This window comes from Neovison vison, chromosome 4 (genome assembly GCF_020171115.1).
Source record: "Neovison vison isolate M4711 chromosome 4, ASM_NN_V1, whole genome shotgun sequence".
NCBI lineage: Eukaryota > Metazoa > Chordata > Mammalia > Carnivora > Mustelidae > Neogale > Neogale vison.
Genome location: NC_058094.1, coordinates 67,472,281 through 67,489,717, shown reverse-complemented (window position 1 = coordinate 67,489,717; position 17,437 = coordinate 67,472,281).

Below are 17,437 nucleotides of genomic sequence, written 5' to 3'. Positions count from 1 at the left end.
TCATTTATGTCTTCTACTCTTCTCAAGTCCAGTGAATATCCTCATGATCCTTGCTTTAAATTCTCGATCAGGTATGTACTTATATCTGTTTCACTTCAATCTCTAGCCATGGCCTTGTCCTGTTCTTTCATTTGGAATAAATTTTCTCCATCTCCTCATTTTATCTGCCTCTCTGTGGCTGTTTCTATGTGTGAAGAAAGTCAACTATGGCTTCTGCTCTTGCAAGTAGTGACTTTATGAAGAGGAGATCCTGGAGTGCCCTGCCAGGCCTTGTTCCCCAGAGCCTGGCACTTCAGGAGGGGACTCTGTGTGATGCTTACACTCTACTGTTGTGTCTGAGTAAGTTTTCCTTTCAATGGGTTGTCTTCCCTGACTCTCTGCCTGCTGTGGGCTGTGCTTGTTGTCTGTGGTGTTAGTGGGACACACACAGGCCAGTTCTGAGCCGTTGTGCCCTCTGGGGAACTTGGGAGTAGAGCACCTGTCTTATCAACTTTGTGTTGGGCCACTAGTCCTACCCCAGATCCCTCAAAGCCCTTGATGGCTGGGGGCTGCATGTTAGGGCAGTCAGAGGCATGAGGCTGGGGGCAGCAAATGACAGTGGTTGGGGGCACAAGGCTAGGCATGGGGTGTGGCAGCAGCTGCACCCAATAGCCATGTGAGGCATGCACACAGCTTTAACAGAGTTTAGCCTGAGCTCTGGGTGGAGGCTAGGAGGCTTGGAGTAGGCAAGGCCTCAGGACACCTTGTGAGTATGGTGCACTGCTTGCAGGTTAAGTAGCAAGTGTCTGTGCAGCCTTGCTTCCTGCAGGTAGCTCTGTGTTTATGTTTTGGGATGGGGGAGGAAAATGGCCCTTGCCAGATCCCTCATTTTTAGAGAAGTTCCCCAATGTGCTCTGAAATCAATATGAACAGATCTACCTCCCATTTGCCCCGGGCTTGTGTAAACTGCTGTTTTTATTGCCTGCTCATGCAGGCTGTTGTCTCTTTGAGGGTGGTGCCCCAGCTATCCCTCGCATTCCCAGCTTGTGAAGCGCTGAGTCAGCTGACTTTTAAAAGCTTCAGGATCTAAGTCCCACTGATTTTACACACGCATGTAAATCAACCCCTCTGGGTTTTAAAGCCAAATGCTATGGTGATTAGTATTCCCTGTGTGAGCTCCCCAGTGCCAGGGCTCATTTCTCAGTCCTCTCTGCATACATAGCTTCTTTGTTCCTGCCTGCAGCCTCCCTCTCCCTTTCTGACCTTCCTAATCTTTCAGATCCAGCTTCTTCTCTGTGTATCATTGTGGAGTTTGTTCTGCCAGTCTTTTGATCACGCTCCAGTTTACTGACTTGGATGCTGTTGATACCTAGTTATTAAAATGGCACAGAGGGAGCTCAGGGTCCTACTACTCTGCCGTCTTCTCAAGCTTTGAGTTAAAAATGTTGAGACCATAACTGCCTAAATGATGGCTGCAATTTAAAGATGACACTTGCATCAAAAGTGTGAAAATATGTTTAATTGCCAGACAAGGGGGCATGAGTGGAATGATGTGCACAGCTTCCAGGTCTTGTCCTTAAAGGAAAGGACACACTGATTACTTCCCTTTTGCCCGGTTCCCACTGCTAGGATGTGGGACTAGGCATCTTAGAGCTCTACTGAGTACTAAATATTGATAAATATTAAGCAACAGGGTAGGAGCCTGTATTCTGAGGATCACACAGCTGCAACCCAAGCCTGAACTGTGTATTGGGACTTTTGCATTATAGAGAAACAAATGTCCATCTTGTTTAATCAACTGTTATTTTGGATCTGTCATTAGCACCAAAGCAACTCCCTGATAAATCATTCCATCTTCACAACAATCCTAAAAAGGAAGGGTTATTATCTCCATCTTACAAATGAGGAAATTGTAAAAACAAAACAAAACAAAAGCCTACCAAGTTTCCAGAACCAGCAAGTAGCAAACCTAAGTCTAAAACTCAAACCCAGGGGTGCCTGGATGGCTCAGGCAGTTAAGCATCCAATTCTTAGTTTTGGCTCAGGTCGTGATCTCAGGGTCCTTAGATTGAGCCCCACATTTGGCTCTGTGCTCAGATGGGAGTCTGTTTGAGATTCTCTCCCTCTATTCCTCCCGTACGTGTGCACTCTCTCTCCACCTCTCTCTCTCCCTCAACCGCTCTCAAAATAAATAAATTTTTAAAAATCTTTAAGACCCAAATCCAGCTTTCTACTGTATCACTAAAACTGTTAACACAGTTTTATGCTAGATCTGGCTTTTTATGGCCTTGGAATTGTCCTACTTACCCCATTTCAGCCTTAGTTGAGTTGTTGTGAGATTAAATTAACATAAAAATATGTAAAATATTTAGATAGTGACTGACACATGGTATTATATAGGTTATCTATTAATACTGTTATCATTATCATTATTAAGCTTCTTCTAATTCCAAAATCCTCCAATATTTATTCCTAGAGAACATAGGTAACCAAGTTCAAATTCAAATTCAAACAAACTGAGCTAAAAGTATAGAATTTTAGAGACACATGTACCTTCAGTTTAAGAAATTGCAAGAACAGTCACCCAGCAACCTCTGATATTAGCTGTGTGAGGAACCTTTGACTGTTGGAGCAGGCAGGTCTGTGATGTATCTCGTCTGCTGAGATTTTTAAGATCCTCTTAAATAAAATTCACTGAGATTTCTGGTTGATTTTTTGCTATAATAGTATAGAAGGGGCAGTTCCCCCCCTCCAATAAATATTCTCTATGTCTCTTAGAGATCGATTGTCTGATTCTTTGGCTAGCTGTGTGCTGACCAGAAGAAACACGGCATTTCAGCCTCCTTGCAGCTAGGATGAACATGGTCATGAACAGAAATGAAACCTCACTTTACCATTAAACAGAAGGCTGTACCTTCTCTTTCCTCTTCCCCTTTTTTCTGTCTGTGCTATGCTTCTTCCCACCAAAACCACCTTAAAAAAGTTGACTGTTAAACATTGAAGAATCTGGCAAGCCAGTTATTAAACTGTTGGTAGTTTAATATCAACCATGAGAGAAGTGTTTACCACATGGAAATCCATTAATCCTATCAGAGCCAATGTCCCCCAGCTGGTGACTTTTTTTTTTTTTTTTTTTTAATACAGAATAAGTTTATCAGCACCGTTTTCCTTGCTCTCCTAGAATCAGGATACTTGAGTAAGATCCGTGGGCCTGTATGATGAGGGCAGGTCCCAGAGATGAGAAAACAAGGAGTCAGAGGTCCTAATGCGGAACAAAGCCATTGTACCTGCTTGGGCTCTCTGGGTGAGTCACACATTTATATCCAGCTCAGTGATTCTCAGTAGGGGCCAACTTGGCCTCCCTGAACCCCAGAGGATGTTTAGGAGACATTTTTGGTTATCATTAACTGAGACAGTGTGATTATGTCTGGCATCTGAGGGTAGAACCCAGTGATGTGGCTAAACATCCTACAATACACAAGAAAGCTCCCATTTCCAAGAATTATATAGTCTAAAATGTCAACAGTGCCAAAATTGATAAAACCTGATCTAGAGTAAGCCACTATTTTGTTGGATTTCTATTATAGCCAGAAAACCTGTAGCTTAGCTAATAATACAAATATACAACAAAAATCCCCAATATCCTTTTGTATAAATTCAAATGCATACATACACTCATATATAAATATATATGTACATGCCCTTATATAAGAAACACTTTTTAAAATAAAATTTGAAGGAAACTACTTATGTAATGCATTTTTCTACTGTTGAAGCATTCAGTCCTTGAAATCTCTGAGCACTGCTCTGGACAGCAAAAGAGGTAATTTACCAAGTGACTGGAGAGGTCTAAAAGGGTTAATCCTTCTTCAGAAAATGAGTAACACACTCCTACCCAGAATCTTATATGGGGAGCAAGAGGTGAGGGTGTTAATATTTCCCTTCCAAGAAAGTGGTAAACCTGAGGTGCTCCCTGCAATTTCCTCCTGAAATTATGCCAAGGATGTTATTGAATCTGACCAATAGAGTTCCTGGGATCACATAGAAGTAAAAATGGATTTTGCAGAAATGTCCACTGGGGAAATAAAAATGTTGACAAAGATAAAGAAATAGAAATTTAAGCTATCCATAGATGTTCTGTTGAAATAAAACTGAAATGTATATTCTATAAGACCAGAATGAACCTGAGGAAGAAAAAGCAATAAGTACTTTCCAGTCTTTATGTAAGGGGAAAAGGGAAAGAGTTCTGATTTCTCCAAAGCAAATATATTCTTTTGGGGATTAAGTATTAACAAAAGTTATATCATTTATATCATGTGAATTGTATATCTATAATGTAAATTATATAGGTGTGTATGTATGTGTATATGTGCATGTAAACTAAACTGATGAATTCTAAAATTTCAAACATAATTATAATAAAAATCAGTTTAATCTGATTTTATCACTCATATTTTACCTAATCAAGGAATCCTACTTCTTCCAATAACAGTAACCTTTTTTCCTGCCATTCCAGACCCACCCTCTGATTTCTACTCCTTAACCCCAGCTGACTTTTTTCCTTCTAACTTTCTTTGTCTAAAATTCATCCCAGTCTGTCATTTCATCTATCCCTCACCTTCTTGAGTAAAATTAACTGATGCTCAAAGTTGTCATGTATACTGTCTCCCCACAATGTCTAATATTCACCATCATTATAATTTATAATCGAGGCACTTCTTTCCCAGCCCCTCATTTCAAATCTTTTACTGACTTATCAAGTTTTAAAGTTTTTATTAATCTCATCACCACCAGACATATATTTATTGAATAGCTTCTATGTGCTGATGTTCTGGAGGAAACAAAAATGAATCAGACGGGCCCTTCTCTACAGAAACTTACAGTCTATTAAGGGAGTTCAGACATTTTAAAGAAATTATATTTCATTACATCATGTTTGAAGAGGACGTTGTAATAGCTTAATGAATCAGCATTATATTAAGTGACCCATAGTGCTTTATGTTCATATATTCTTGAGGTTTTTTTTTAATTTATTTTTTATTTATTTTCGGCATAACGGTATTCATTATTTTTTCACCACACCCAGTGCTCCATGCAATCAGGAGTTTTTATGCTAAATAATTAACTGTCTTTAGGATGCTTGCTTCTTCAAAGAAAGGTAAATATTTAATTTTAAAGAATATCTAATTCCTCTTCACAATTTTCTTTACAGTAATTATGACTATTGGTTTCCCCCATGTATGTGCAAATTCAGCCTTATAAATGTTAACATAACAAGAGCAAACAAAACTGCAACCTGCATTCCACTTCTGAGTCAGAGATTGCAAACTGGCACCTGAGTCACTTCTAAGCCCATATATGGTTGAGCACATACGATCATGTTTTTTAAAAAGTATTATTTTCCATGCTATAGGGAATTTATCATGCACATTATTAGTTCTGTACCTTTTCTTCTGTTGGTCCTCTGATCTTCAGGTTTGGATCATTACCTCTTTCAGATATGCAGATTCTTCCCATTCTTCAAAACCTGGACACCCAAGTGCTGCTATAAAGCTTTTCTCAGTTGCACCAGTTCTCCATGATCTGACTCTACTCCCTTTCTGTTTCCAATATCATTTATTTATACATCCTCTTTTTATATGTGAGGTCATTCATTGAAAGATTCATTCATTTTTCATCTCTAGAAGTTGCTTCTCCTGCAGAGACAAACTGACCAAACTCATAAAACCGTATACACACATATGGTACTTGATATAGCAACAGGTACGATATCTGAGTGACACCCCCATCACGTATTAGTATAGGAAATTTACAACACAAGTGGAGCACTAAGACATTTTTTTCTGTCATGCATAATTTTAATTATTAGCATTATTTATGGTGCAGTTTGTTGATTCTTTATACACAATGCATCACTATTATTCCTAAATAATTCTAGAGGTCTTGCTCCATTTGTATTCTTAATTTTCTGAACTAATACGTGACTTGGATATCACCCAGATATCATATCTGTTGTTAATTCAGGTACTATATATGTGTGTATGGTTTTGTGAATAAAAAAAATCATGATCAGAATAATTTTTCTTGACATAAAAAATGATATTTGTTTCATTCAAGCTTTCCTATAAGAAATTAAACTAAATGATTTCCAGTTGAAGGCATTACCAAAAATATTCTTTTTTAAAAGATTTATTTCTTTATTTAAGAAAGAGGGGGAGAGGGGTGCCTGGGTGGCTCAGTGGGTTAAGCCTCTGCCTTCGGCTTAGGTCATGATCCCAGGGTCCTGGGATCGAGCCCCACATCAGGCTCTCTGCTTGGTGGGAAGCCTGCTTCCTCCTCTCTCTCTCTCTCTCTTTCTCTCTGCCTGCCTCTCTGTCTACTTGTGATCTCTGTCTGTCAAATAAATAATAATTTTTAAAAATACATTAAAAAAAAAGAAAGAGGAGGAGGGAGAGATTGCCCTCAGGTGGGGTAGGAGCCTAGGGAAAGAGAGGGGAAGCAGACCCCCACAAAGGGTAAGAAAGAGGGAAGCCTGACATAGGGTTCCACCTCCAGACCCTGAGATCATGACCTGAGCCAAAATCAGGAGTCTGATGTTTAACCAATTGAGCCACCCAGGCACCCTAACAAAAATATTCTTAACATTCTTTCACATATCCTTTCAGTGCTCAGATAAAGGAAAAACTTAACCTGAATGAAAGGATAAGAATGACCATCTTTTGCTGGGTTTACTTAGGTATGCGGAGAAAAACCAAATCCATTTAGGTCAGACAAAATAGCAAATGAACTTTCCTGTTCCATACAGGTGATGGAAATCCCACTGATGTATTTAAAGTTTCTAAGAGCTCTCAAGACGTAGAGATCACTTTGCTGCAATTATAGAACAACCATGGGTATTCCCATAATTCATTGTCTTTTCCCTCTACTATTTTGCAACTAAAAGAGGAAAATGGAAGCAAAATATAACTTCCCTACTTTCACGTCAGTCTCTTGGCATTCTTATTATCAGAGCTGATTTCAAAAGAGAGATACCTAACCCATGGCATGTAGGAGCCCATTACCAAACTTCTTGTGAATGTAAATATCAAATTGCCAGAATATGTTGAAATATACTGTTTTGAAAAATACGTGCTAGACTATTACTAATATGCCTTAAATGGCTATGAAACAACACAAATCATTTTTTCAGTCAGTGTGCCCAACACAGAGGAAAACGGAAATAAACTAATTATGCATGCATAATTTTAATTATTAACATTATTTATGGTAAAAATTGCTAATTCTTTACATAAAATACATCATTATTATTCCTAAATAAGTCCTTAATATAAAGGCAATATTTATGATGGATATATATATAATATATATTATTATATATAATATATAGGATATATAATGGATGGATATATTATATATATATTTATATATATATAAACATATGGTGTAGAACCAAGGAAAAAAGAATGAAACAAAACAACCTCACCTCCTTGAAAGTAAAATGAAACCTAATCCCTAGTCACATTTTAGATTAGAATTTTATTGAAGGATTTTCATTTTGTTTTTATTTTTTTTTAATTAAGTTTATTTCTTCCTAAGCAATATATTTGTAAATTTTACTCAGGAGGACAATCACTCATATTGACAAAGTGCATTATGCTAACTACGGCATGAAAGGTATGCTCTATGCCAAATGCTCTGATTTAACATTGATAAACCAGCTAGGTCAAGCAGCAGCAGAGAGACCAGATTCCACAGGCATTTAGGCTCTCTTTTTTAAAGTAAAGAGCTGAGGTTGAGAGGCAGGTGTGCAGAAAACTCTGTAGATATACACAAAGTAGGTGTGACTTTGTGGTAAGATCTTATCCATGAATGTACACCAGTACAACCAGGGATGGTTCTATACTGCCTGTTTCTTCTCCAGAAGCCAGAGGAAGACTGAAGACCATGTGGGATGTCGGGACCTCAAAATTGGAAGAGCTTCAGTGCCTGAATCATCACCTGGAAAAAGCTGCTTCCTGACTATAAACACAAACCCTCACTTTTACAGGACCAAATACATTCATTTTGCTCAGCCACTAGACTTTGGTTTTGTTGTTGTTGTTTTGATATAGAAAATATAGTTAACTAAACTGTAGAACCCCCCCCCTTTTAGACAGCAACTGGTCAACTATAATAGCAATAATGTTCATACTATTGGATTATGTTATAAAGTCATGACTTTCAGTGAGCCTGGGTGGCTCAGTTGGTTGAGCATCTGACTCTTGGTGTCAGCTCAGGTCATGATCTCATGGGTCGTGAGATCAAAACCTTTCTCAGGCTTCCTGGTGAATGGAGAGTCTGCTTGAAGTTTCTTTCCCTCTGTACCTCCCCACAACTTTCTCTCTCTCAAACAAATAACTAAATCTTTAGAAATAAATAAATAAGCTCATGGCTTTCAATGAACACTACTATTATTCATAATATTGGTCAATTACAACAGAAGTTTTTATTAAAATGGAAGTGATTTACCCTTGTGAAAACTCACCACTCTCTAGTTATTTAGTCTATAATTTAGATATGCACAAATGAATGTTTTAGTATCTCTGATGTGAAGGGTTCTGTTTTCTTCCTATGTCTTCTCATTTGAAATATATTGAGCATGTAATTCAAAGAATCAAATTTTTTTAAGATTTTATATCTTAGATTATATATTTATACATATATAATCTTACATATAAGATTATATATAAATAAAATAAATATTTTATTTATTTATTTGAGAGAGAGAGAGTGAGAGAGAGCATGAGAGTGAAGAAGGTCAGAGGGAGAATCAGACTCCTCATGGAGCTGAGAGCCTGATGTGGGACTCCATTCTGGGACTCTGGGATCGTGACCTGACCCAAAGGCAGTGGCTTAACCAACTGAGCCACCCAGGTGCCCAAAGAATAAAATGTTTTAAAGAGGTTTTTCACAAGTATGGCTGTGATGGTTAATTTTATAAGTCAACCTGACTGGCCATGGGGTATCCAGATTAAACATTTCTGGGTCTATCTGTGAAGATGTTTCCAGACAAGATTAGCACAATCTCAGGAAAGCAGATTGCACTTCCCAATGTAGGTGTGTATCACCCAACCTATTGGAAACTGAGATAGAACAACAATCAGAGAAAGGAACAATTCACCCCTTTTTCCTGCCTCACAGCTTGAGCCAAGGCATCTCATCTTGTCCTCTCCTGCCCTTGGACTGGGAGTTACATCACTGCCTCTCCAGTCCCTCAGGCCTTTGGGCTTAGGGCTTTGGCTGAATTATACCACAAGCTTCCCTGGTTCTCCAGCCTGCAGATAGCCACCTTGTGGGACTTCTCAGCTTGCATAGCTGTGTAAACCAGTACGTCATAATCAATAAACAAACAAAGAAATAAATGCACACTTCTGATCTGCTTCTCCAAAGAACCCTAACAGAATGATTTTTCTTTCTTACATTTGTTCAAATAAATTGAAAACAAAATATCATCAGATGTTTTAGAAATACATTTCACACACACACAAAAGAAATACATTTCACTAAATAATATATTTTTAAAACTGAATGTAATGTTTTTTTTTCAATTTATTTATTTTCAGAAAAACAGTATTCATTATTTTTTCACCACACCCAGTGCTCCATGCAAGCCGTGCCCTCTATAATACCCACCACCTGGTACCCCAACCTCCCACCCCCCCCGCCACTTCAAACCCCTCAGATTGTTTTTCAGAGTCCATAGTCTTTCATGGTTCACCTCCCCTTCCAATTTACCCAAATTCCCTACTCCTCTCTAACACCCCTTGTCCTCCATGCTATTTGTTATGCTCCACAAATAAGTGAAACCATATGATAATTGACTCTCTCTGCTTGACTTACTTCACTCAGCATAATCTCTTCCAGTCCCGTCCATGTTGCTACAAAAGTTGGGTATTCATCCTTTCTGATGGAGGCATAATACTCCATAGTGTATATGGACCACATCTTCCTTATCCATTCATCCGTTGAAGGGCATCTTGGTTCTTTCCATAGTTTGGCGACCGTGGCCATTGCTGCTATAAATATTGGGGTACAGATGGCCCTTCTTTTCACGACATCTGTGTCTTTGGGGTAAATACCCAGGAGTGCAATTGCAGGGTCATAGGGAAGCTCTATTTTTAATTTCTTGAGGAATCTCCACACTGTTCTCCAAAGAGGCTGCACCAACTTGCATTCCCACCAACAGTGTAAGAGGGTTCCCCTTTCTCCACATCCTCTCCAATACATGTTGTTTCCTGTTTTGTTAATTTTGGCCACTGAATGTAATGTTTAACTAGTTTTTTATGTCACGGGGGAAAATAATGTCAATAATCATATCAAAGATACCCTTAAAACAGTCACTTTATAAAGTTTTAAGTTACCAAATTATAGAGAATATATTTTTCTCTAAGTACTATATATTTCTTATTTTTTATTCCAACATAATATTCATTTTTTGTAAAAGACATAGTTTTACTCAGTAGTTCAATTTTTAAGTTTTCGAACACAGGTGAATTAGGAACAAATTTTAACATTAAATAAATTACAGAATAAAGATAACATTTAAAATAGTGTTGTCTGAATATTCCTATGTATTAACAAGTGATACTAGAGATCAATGACTTACTAAAAGTTCATCTTTCTCAGTCACTTCTCTAATCCTTGCTATGGGTTTAATCGGTCTCCTTGAGTGTCCTGGAAACATTTCTTTGACATTGCTTCCAGAAGTCTCTGAAATGGTTCAAGATATTATTTCAGTGATATTTACTCCAAGGCCACACCAAGTAAAAGCTCATGTTTCCTAAACCTGGATGTGCATCGGAATCATCTAAAGTATTTATAAATGGTTTTATCCTCATATATTCTGGCTTAGTAGATTCAGGAAAGTATCCACTATTTTGTTCATCTCAAACCAGTAATGCTGAGACACAAAGAATAGGGTCTAGAATCACAGTTCCCCAATATATACTCAGATGGTACAATGAGAAGAATATCAGTGTGGGGTTCATTATGCCAGTAGGTGGTTCAAGCCACTCGCATGCAAATAGTGCACAATGAAGGACTGCCTACCAGTGGGATGAGTCATCTAAATGGTGTATCACTGTACTTGCTGAAGAGGCTTCCTTCTTTACTTCGAGAATCACTCCCATTCTATTTCCCAATTTAAATGAGGAATCATGTCTTCATCCCAAATTAGGCGTATCCCCTTACAATGGGCTAAACATTTGTGTCTTCCCAAAATGCCACGTTGAAACCTTAACTCCCAACGTGATGGCATTTGGAGGTCAGCTTTTGGGGGGTAGTTAGGTTTGGATGAAGTCATGAGGGTGGAGAAGGGATATGGCTTACAAGAAGGGATATGGCTAATTTACTCTTCTCTGCCATGTGAGGATATACAAAGGCAAAGCTGTTTGCAAGTCAGGAAGAGAACTCTCACCAGAACACAACAACCCTAGCACCCTGATCTGCTCCCGCTAACATTCCAAACCCCATTGTTTTGCTCTATTTTTTTCTGTTACATTCATTGCCCTCTACCATATTTCAGAATTCACTTACTTTTACATGTATTAGTCTCACAAATTTAACTTCATAAAAGTAGAAATATTTGTCTCTTTTTAATTTAAATCCAATTTAATTAACATATACTATATTATTAGTTTCAGAGGTTGAATTCAGTGATTCATCAGTTGTATATAACAGCCAGTGCTCATTATTTCAAGTGCCCTTCTTAATGCCCATCACCCAGTTACTGCACCTTCACACCTATCTCCCCTCCAGCAGCTCCCAGTTTGCCCTATAGTTAAAAGGCTCTTAGGGTTCACTTCCTTCTTTGATTTCTTCTTATTTTATATTTCCTTCCCTGCCCCTATGTTCATCTGTTTTGTTTCTTAAATTCCACATATGTGTGAGAGCAAATGGTATTTGTCTTTCTCTGACTGATTGATTTCACTTAGAATACTCTCTGGTTCTATCCACATCATTGCAAATGGCAGGATTCCATTCTTTTGGATGGCTGAGTAATATTCCAGTGTGTGTGCTCATGTGTGTGTGTACAAAAACCTCCTTATCCATCCATTTGTAGATAGACATCTGGTCTCTTTTCTGTATTTTAGCAATTGTGGACATTGTTATCCCCTATAAACATCGGGGGGCATGTGCTCCTTCAAATCACTATGTTTGTATCCTTTGACTAAATATCTAGTAGTACAACTGCTGTTGTAATGTGAATCTATTTTCAACTTCTGAGGAGCCTCCATCCTGTTTTCTGGAGTGCCTGCACTGGCTTGCATTCCCACCAACAGTGTAAGGAGGGTTCCCCTTTCTCCGCATCCTCACCAATGTGTGTTGTTTAGTGAGTTGTTAATTTTAGCCATTCTGACAATCCGAGCCCATTATGACCTCCTCCTCAAAGCCAGAAGACTTTTTGGACTAGAATCTCTATCATGAATTTAACTGTTTGATACCTGTTTAAAAAGTTATCTCCCTGCCTTACCATATATAACTATCACCAAAATAAAATACTATAATTTTCTCATCGATTAAAGTAAGGTCTCTGAATTGCCTTATAAGCTCAGCTTTTCATGTTTTGAAAATCGGTGGCATCAAAATATTCTGGGCCATAGGCACAACTGTTATGGGGTCTTACATGCCCACCCCATGCCATTCTCAGAAGTTTCCCAGTTTTGACTCTCTGTAAACTAAAGATAGCAATGCACTGCAAGACTCCTTGGAAATGTCCCAACCTATAATTAGGACATCACCTTGTACATGGGAAGCTTTCATATGACCCTTCCTATCTAAGAGTGACTTGTGGGGAATAGGTAGCATAGGAAAGTGGCATCATTCGTCTGAATGCTTGCCTCATCTGAGCAAATCCGTCGTGACATTCCCAGGTGCCAAACTCACCTAGAGACTACAATAGCTTTAAGGTCCAAAGCCTCAAAGAAAAATAAAATGTTTCCCTACGCATATCCTCTGTGCTTGGACGTTTTCTTGGTCCTGACCATTAATGTATGTGTGTCCTCTCTCCCTTTTGAATCTACTGGCACTCCCCTGAGTAGCCAGGGGAAATGCAGGGTGTTCAGCATATTGGCTATTTCACTCTTCCTGCACACCTGTCTTTACCTTGGAGTTGTGACTAACACTTATTACTGCACAGCTTCAAGAGTTGAACTGAATGAAGCTGAGAATAGGAAATATTAGCTAAAATGGAATGTGAGATTATCTTTAAATTCCAGTGATATGTGCTTTTCCTCTCCTATTTGCTTTGGTTTTGGTTTTTACTGTTTGATTACTACTGGTGCAAAATTGTGTACAAGAAGAGAAAAAAACTTAACCACTAAGATACTCATAATATGGCCACCAAGACAACACCAAAACCTTATTTCAGTTTTGAAATAACAAACAGATCTCTGATCTTCCTTGATCATGATCTCTCTGCTGTGAATGCCAGTTAGCACACCATCTTGTTCTGGGGTAAAGCTTCAATGACGCTTGTGCTCATCCCCAAGGCCCTTTCACCTCTTGCCCTTATCATGCACTTCACCAGCCCCCATTTATAACCTAGAAGCCACTGAATTACTATTTTTTAATTTCCCTTCAGTCAAATATAAGCCAAAGCCATTGCCCAAAGATAACGATCTGAAACTGAGTCCTATGCCCTCTGCTAGAGATAGATCCAGGGCATTCTATACAATCCAAATTGTTTCATGCAATATCAGTGCATAAAAATTGCATAACCAAAGCTTAAAGAAATATGAGGGGCCTCCTGGTATTTAAAAACAAAACAAAACAAAACAAAACAAAACAAAACAAAAAAACCTGTTCCATGGTATTAAGAACAGCAAAGGACTCCCATACAGCTGAGTGTAATAAACCGCTTTTCAACGTATGCTTCATAAGAGACATTTCCAGTGTGGGTCTCATGCTGTAATGCTCAACAGCTGCGACTGTAGCCCTCAATGTGTTCCATGTGGGGCTGTGGTTATAATCGGCTTTTTCTGTGAAAGGCTCTCTTGGACTTCTGTAATTAGAATTAAAATGTGCTGAGGGCACACAGGAGATGCAAAAGAGGCCTTTTACTTCAGTCATTATCATTTCTCTCAGGCAAGATCACCATTCAGAAAAAAGCCCTGTAGAGTCTGTCCCCAACCTTCACCAAAAGAGGTCCAGCCTGTTAAACTAAATTCCTTCCTCCTCCTCCTCTTCTTCTTCTTCTCCTTCTTCTTCTTCTTTTAAATATGAAAATGACTTTGAGGCAGCAAGCTTTAGAAGAGTAACAATTGTTCATTGCTCCTTAAAACGATGCTGCTAGGACAATAGGGAGTTGGGGAATTTTAAAAAAATTAATAAATGTGAGCCTCATTGAGAAGAACAGACACAGGAACCTTAGAAAGAAAACTGACAGGACATGAGGCTGGATCCCAGGATCCAGGGATCATGACCTGAGATGAAGGCAAAAGCTTAACCGACCAAACCACCCAGGCAGGCCAAAACAATTTTTTTTTTTTTTTAAGAAGCACTTCTGAGGAATTTTCTTCAAAAGACGTGCTTTGAGGAACTAAAAAACGAAGCACTTCCAATGCAATAAGAATGTCAGGAAGAAAGATTAGAAGGAAAGCAAATTATTAAGAAATTTTTGAAGAAAATTTGACAATATTTTAAAAAGTTAAAATTTTACCTATCTCCTTATTGAAGGAACGTGACTACTGAATGAACTATGAGCTGGACCCAAGCAACTGGAGGCCCCTCACCATCTCCTATGTCCTTGCAGTGCACATTCTGCCCACCGTTTCCATTGTACAAGCCAGTTTCAAGGATGCAAACTCAAGAGAGCAATGTGGTGTTGAGACCATCTGGACTAAGGTAAGTGACTGAACCTAGGTAAGGTCTTTATATAAAGTTTTAAGATCTGGCAGGTGGGTGTGGAGATCTACTTATGGCACCCAAGATGAGCCCTGTATGTAAGTTCCCTTGCTTATTGAAACTGCCAGCTACCAGTCTGGTTTCTTCAGTCTCTCTTTGCCCTCCATGTGCTGGGCCAGTTTCAGATTTCATTTGGGAAATTCATACATTTACAAACCAACATTCTTTGACCCAGCAGTTCCACAGCTAGGAATTATTTGCCTTTAATTTGAAGATTAATACTGAAATTTACATAGCTGATATTTAAATCTCTTCATGTTTATAACTTAATGTATTATTAGCATTTTAATAAATAACACTCATGTTCATTTAAATGGATTCAAAACACCTAGACTGTCAATTTCTTTATACAATGTCCATATTTCTTGAAAATAATATGAAAAAGGAAAAAAATTACCTCATAATTTTTCTCCACCTGATCCTGTTCTCATTGTCAGGTACTTTCCATTTCTTCCCTGCTAAGGACTCTGCTTTGTTATCATCAAGGCAAGGAAAGACAGCATGATAGTGGCTCAAATATTAGGTAATTTGAGAGGCACCTGACACTGCCTCTTACTACTTGTGCATCTGGGGCAGTTGTGCTAGCCAAAGTTGACCAACTTTAGTTTCCTTATCTGGCCACTAGGGAATAATTATCAATTCTATGTGATAGGACAGGTACCAGGATTACACGAGATACCATCCTGATCTCTTAGCACAGAACCTGCCTCAGACTAGACACCTAATGAAGGGTAGTTCTTATATAAAATATGTATAAGTAAATATTATGCATTTTATTTTATTATTTTTTTTAATATTATGCATTTTATATGTTGCTTACATTGATGCCTTAAGTGTGGCATACTAAAATACCATTGCTAATATAATATTGACATTCCAGTCCATCACAAATAAAAATTGCACTGTCTCATTTCTCTAATGAAGAGTAATATGGAAAATTGCCCATAACAGTGAAATTTTGAAAAAAAATATTAAGTTCCTTCAAGATAGAATTCATTAAATAAACTATTATATCTATATATGCAATCAACACTATGCACATATTAAAATTATGTTATAGACAAGTCTTAAATGTATTTAATGGATGTTTCTAGGAGCTTGTTTTCTCATCTGTGAAACCAGACAAGTGAGAGATGATTCTTCATCACTTTGAGCTCTTTTCTTCCATTTTTGCTATAAATTTTCATTGTCATTTAATTTTTAGTTTGCTACCAGAGTGGATTTGAAGATCTTTTACTCACACTGAAAGACAATAGGTGAGAGTGAATAGGCGAGGTCATAACAATAACTAGATTTTCAGGAAATAGTGAAGAACGTTCCACGTGGAGTACGGCAGCAATGTGGATGATGCCTCAGAGTTGTGCAGTATGGCAGCCCTATGTTGACTCCCTTTGCTTTAGGTAGGAGAGGCTTTTCCACAGTACGTGCACCTAATGCTGGGACGGATGAGTCCAGTCAAAATGGCGTCAACAATCCGCAGCTTGTTCCAGCAACCAGCAGCAGAAACTCTATAGCATTTCCCTATCTAGCAGAAGAGAAAATAATTTGTTTTAGAAATATGTATTGAATCTTGCCAGTCTTGAAAATCATGTAGAAGAAAAATACAGAAAAAAAACCCCACATGATCTTGTAACAACCACCTCAAAATTCAGAAAATGATACCAAACAAATCAAATAAATACCATAGAGTTAACATTGGTTTCCTCTTCAACTGTAGAAAGTGCATCCTGAGTAGGCATCCAGTCCCTTCTCCCTGGATCTCTCTCCCTCTTTTAGCTCTTTTCTTTTATATGGTCCCTAGGCCCCAGACTCATCCTCCCACAGCCCCCTGTGGTGAAGGCAGAGGAATGTCCTAGCTCTGGGGAGAGAAAGCAACATCTGCAAAGCCAGGCAGTTCAGAGCAGTCAAACCTTTCTAGAGAAAAGTCTGAATTAAAAATTTAAGATCATAAATTCTGGGATGGGTCCTGGAATATGTGTTTTCACAAGCCCTCCATGTGATTCTGATGCCCTTAAAATTTGAGAACTACCGATCTATTCCATTCTGTTTCTTTGCTGCATCTTTGGCTCAGTCAAAACAGGTACCTTCACAAGCATGTCATCTCAAGAGCATCCTTTGAAAGTCTCCCTACTCAAAAGAAAAAAAAAAAAGAAAGAAAGAAAGAAAAAAGAAAGTCTCCCTACTCATTTTTCTCTCTTATCTCTGCTTATGAGAGGCTATCCTCACCTGAATAATTTAAGATATTAAATTAGACAGTGACATTTCTTTTGCCACTGCTGTGTGTCTGTATGTGTGTTTCTGTTTTACTCAGACAGAAGGAGTAAACTAAAAACCTGAAGATTAAGACTTTAAATAGCCTTCTTTTTGAGTGTTTTGAGTGTCTGATTAAGAGATAGAGTACTTACTTGGCATTAACATGTTCTGTTTCCTTCCTAAAGCTCGTTCCAGCAGTTCACCCCTCATTCCCGTGTTGTAGTTCCTACAATAATTAATTCAGCATCTATTTCACTATACC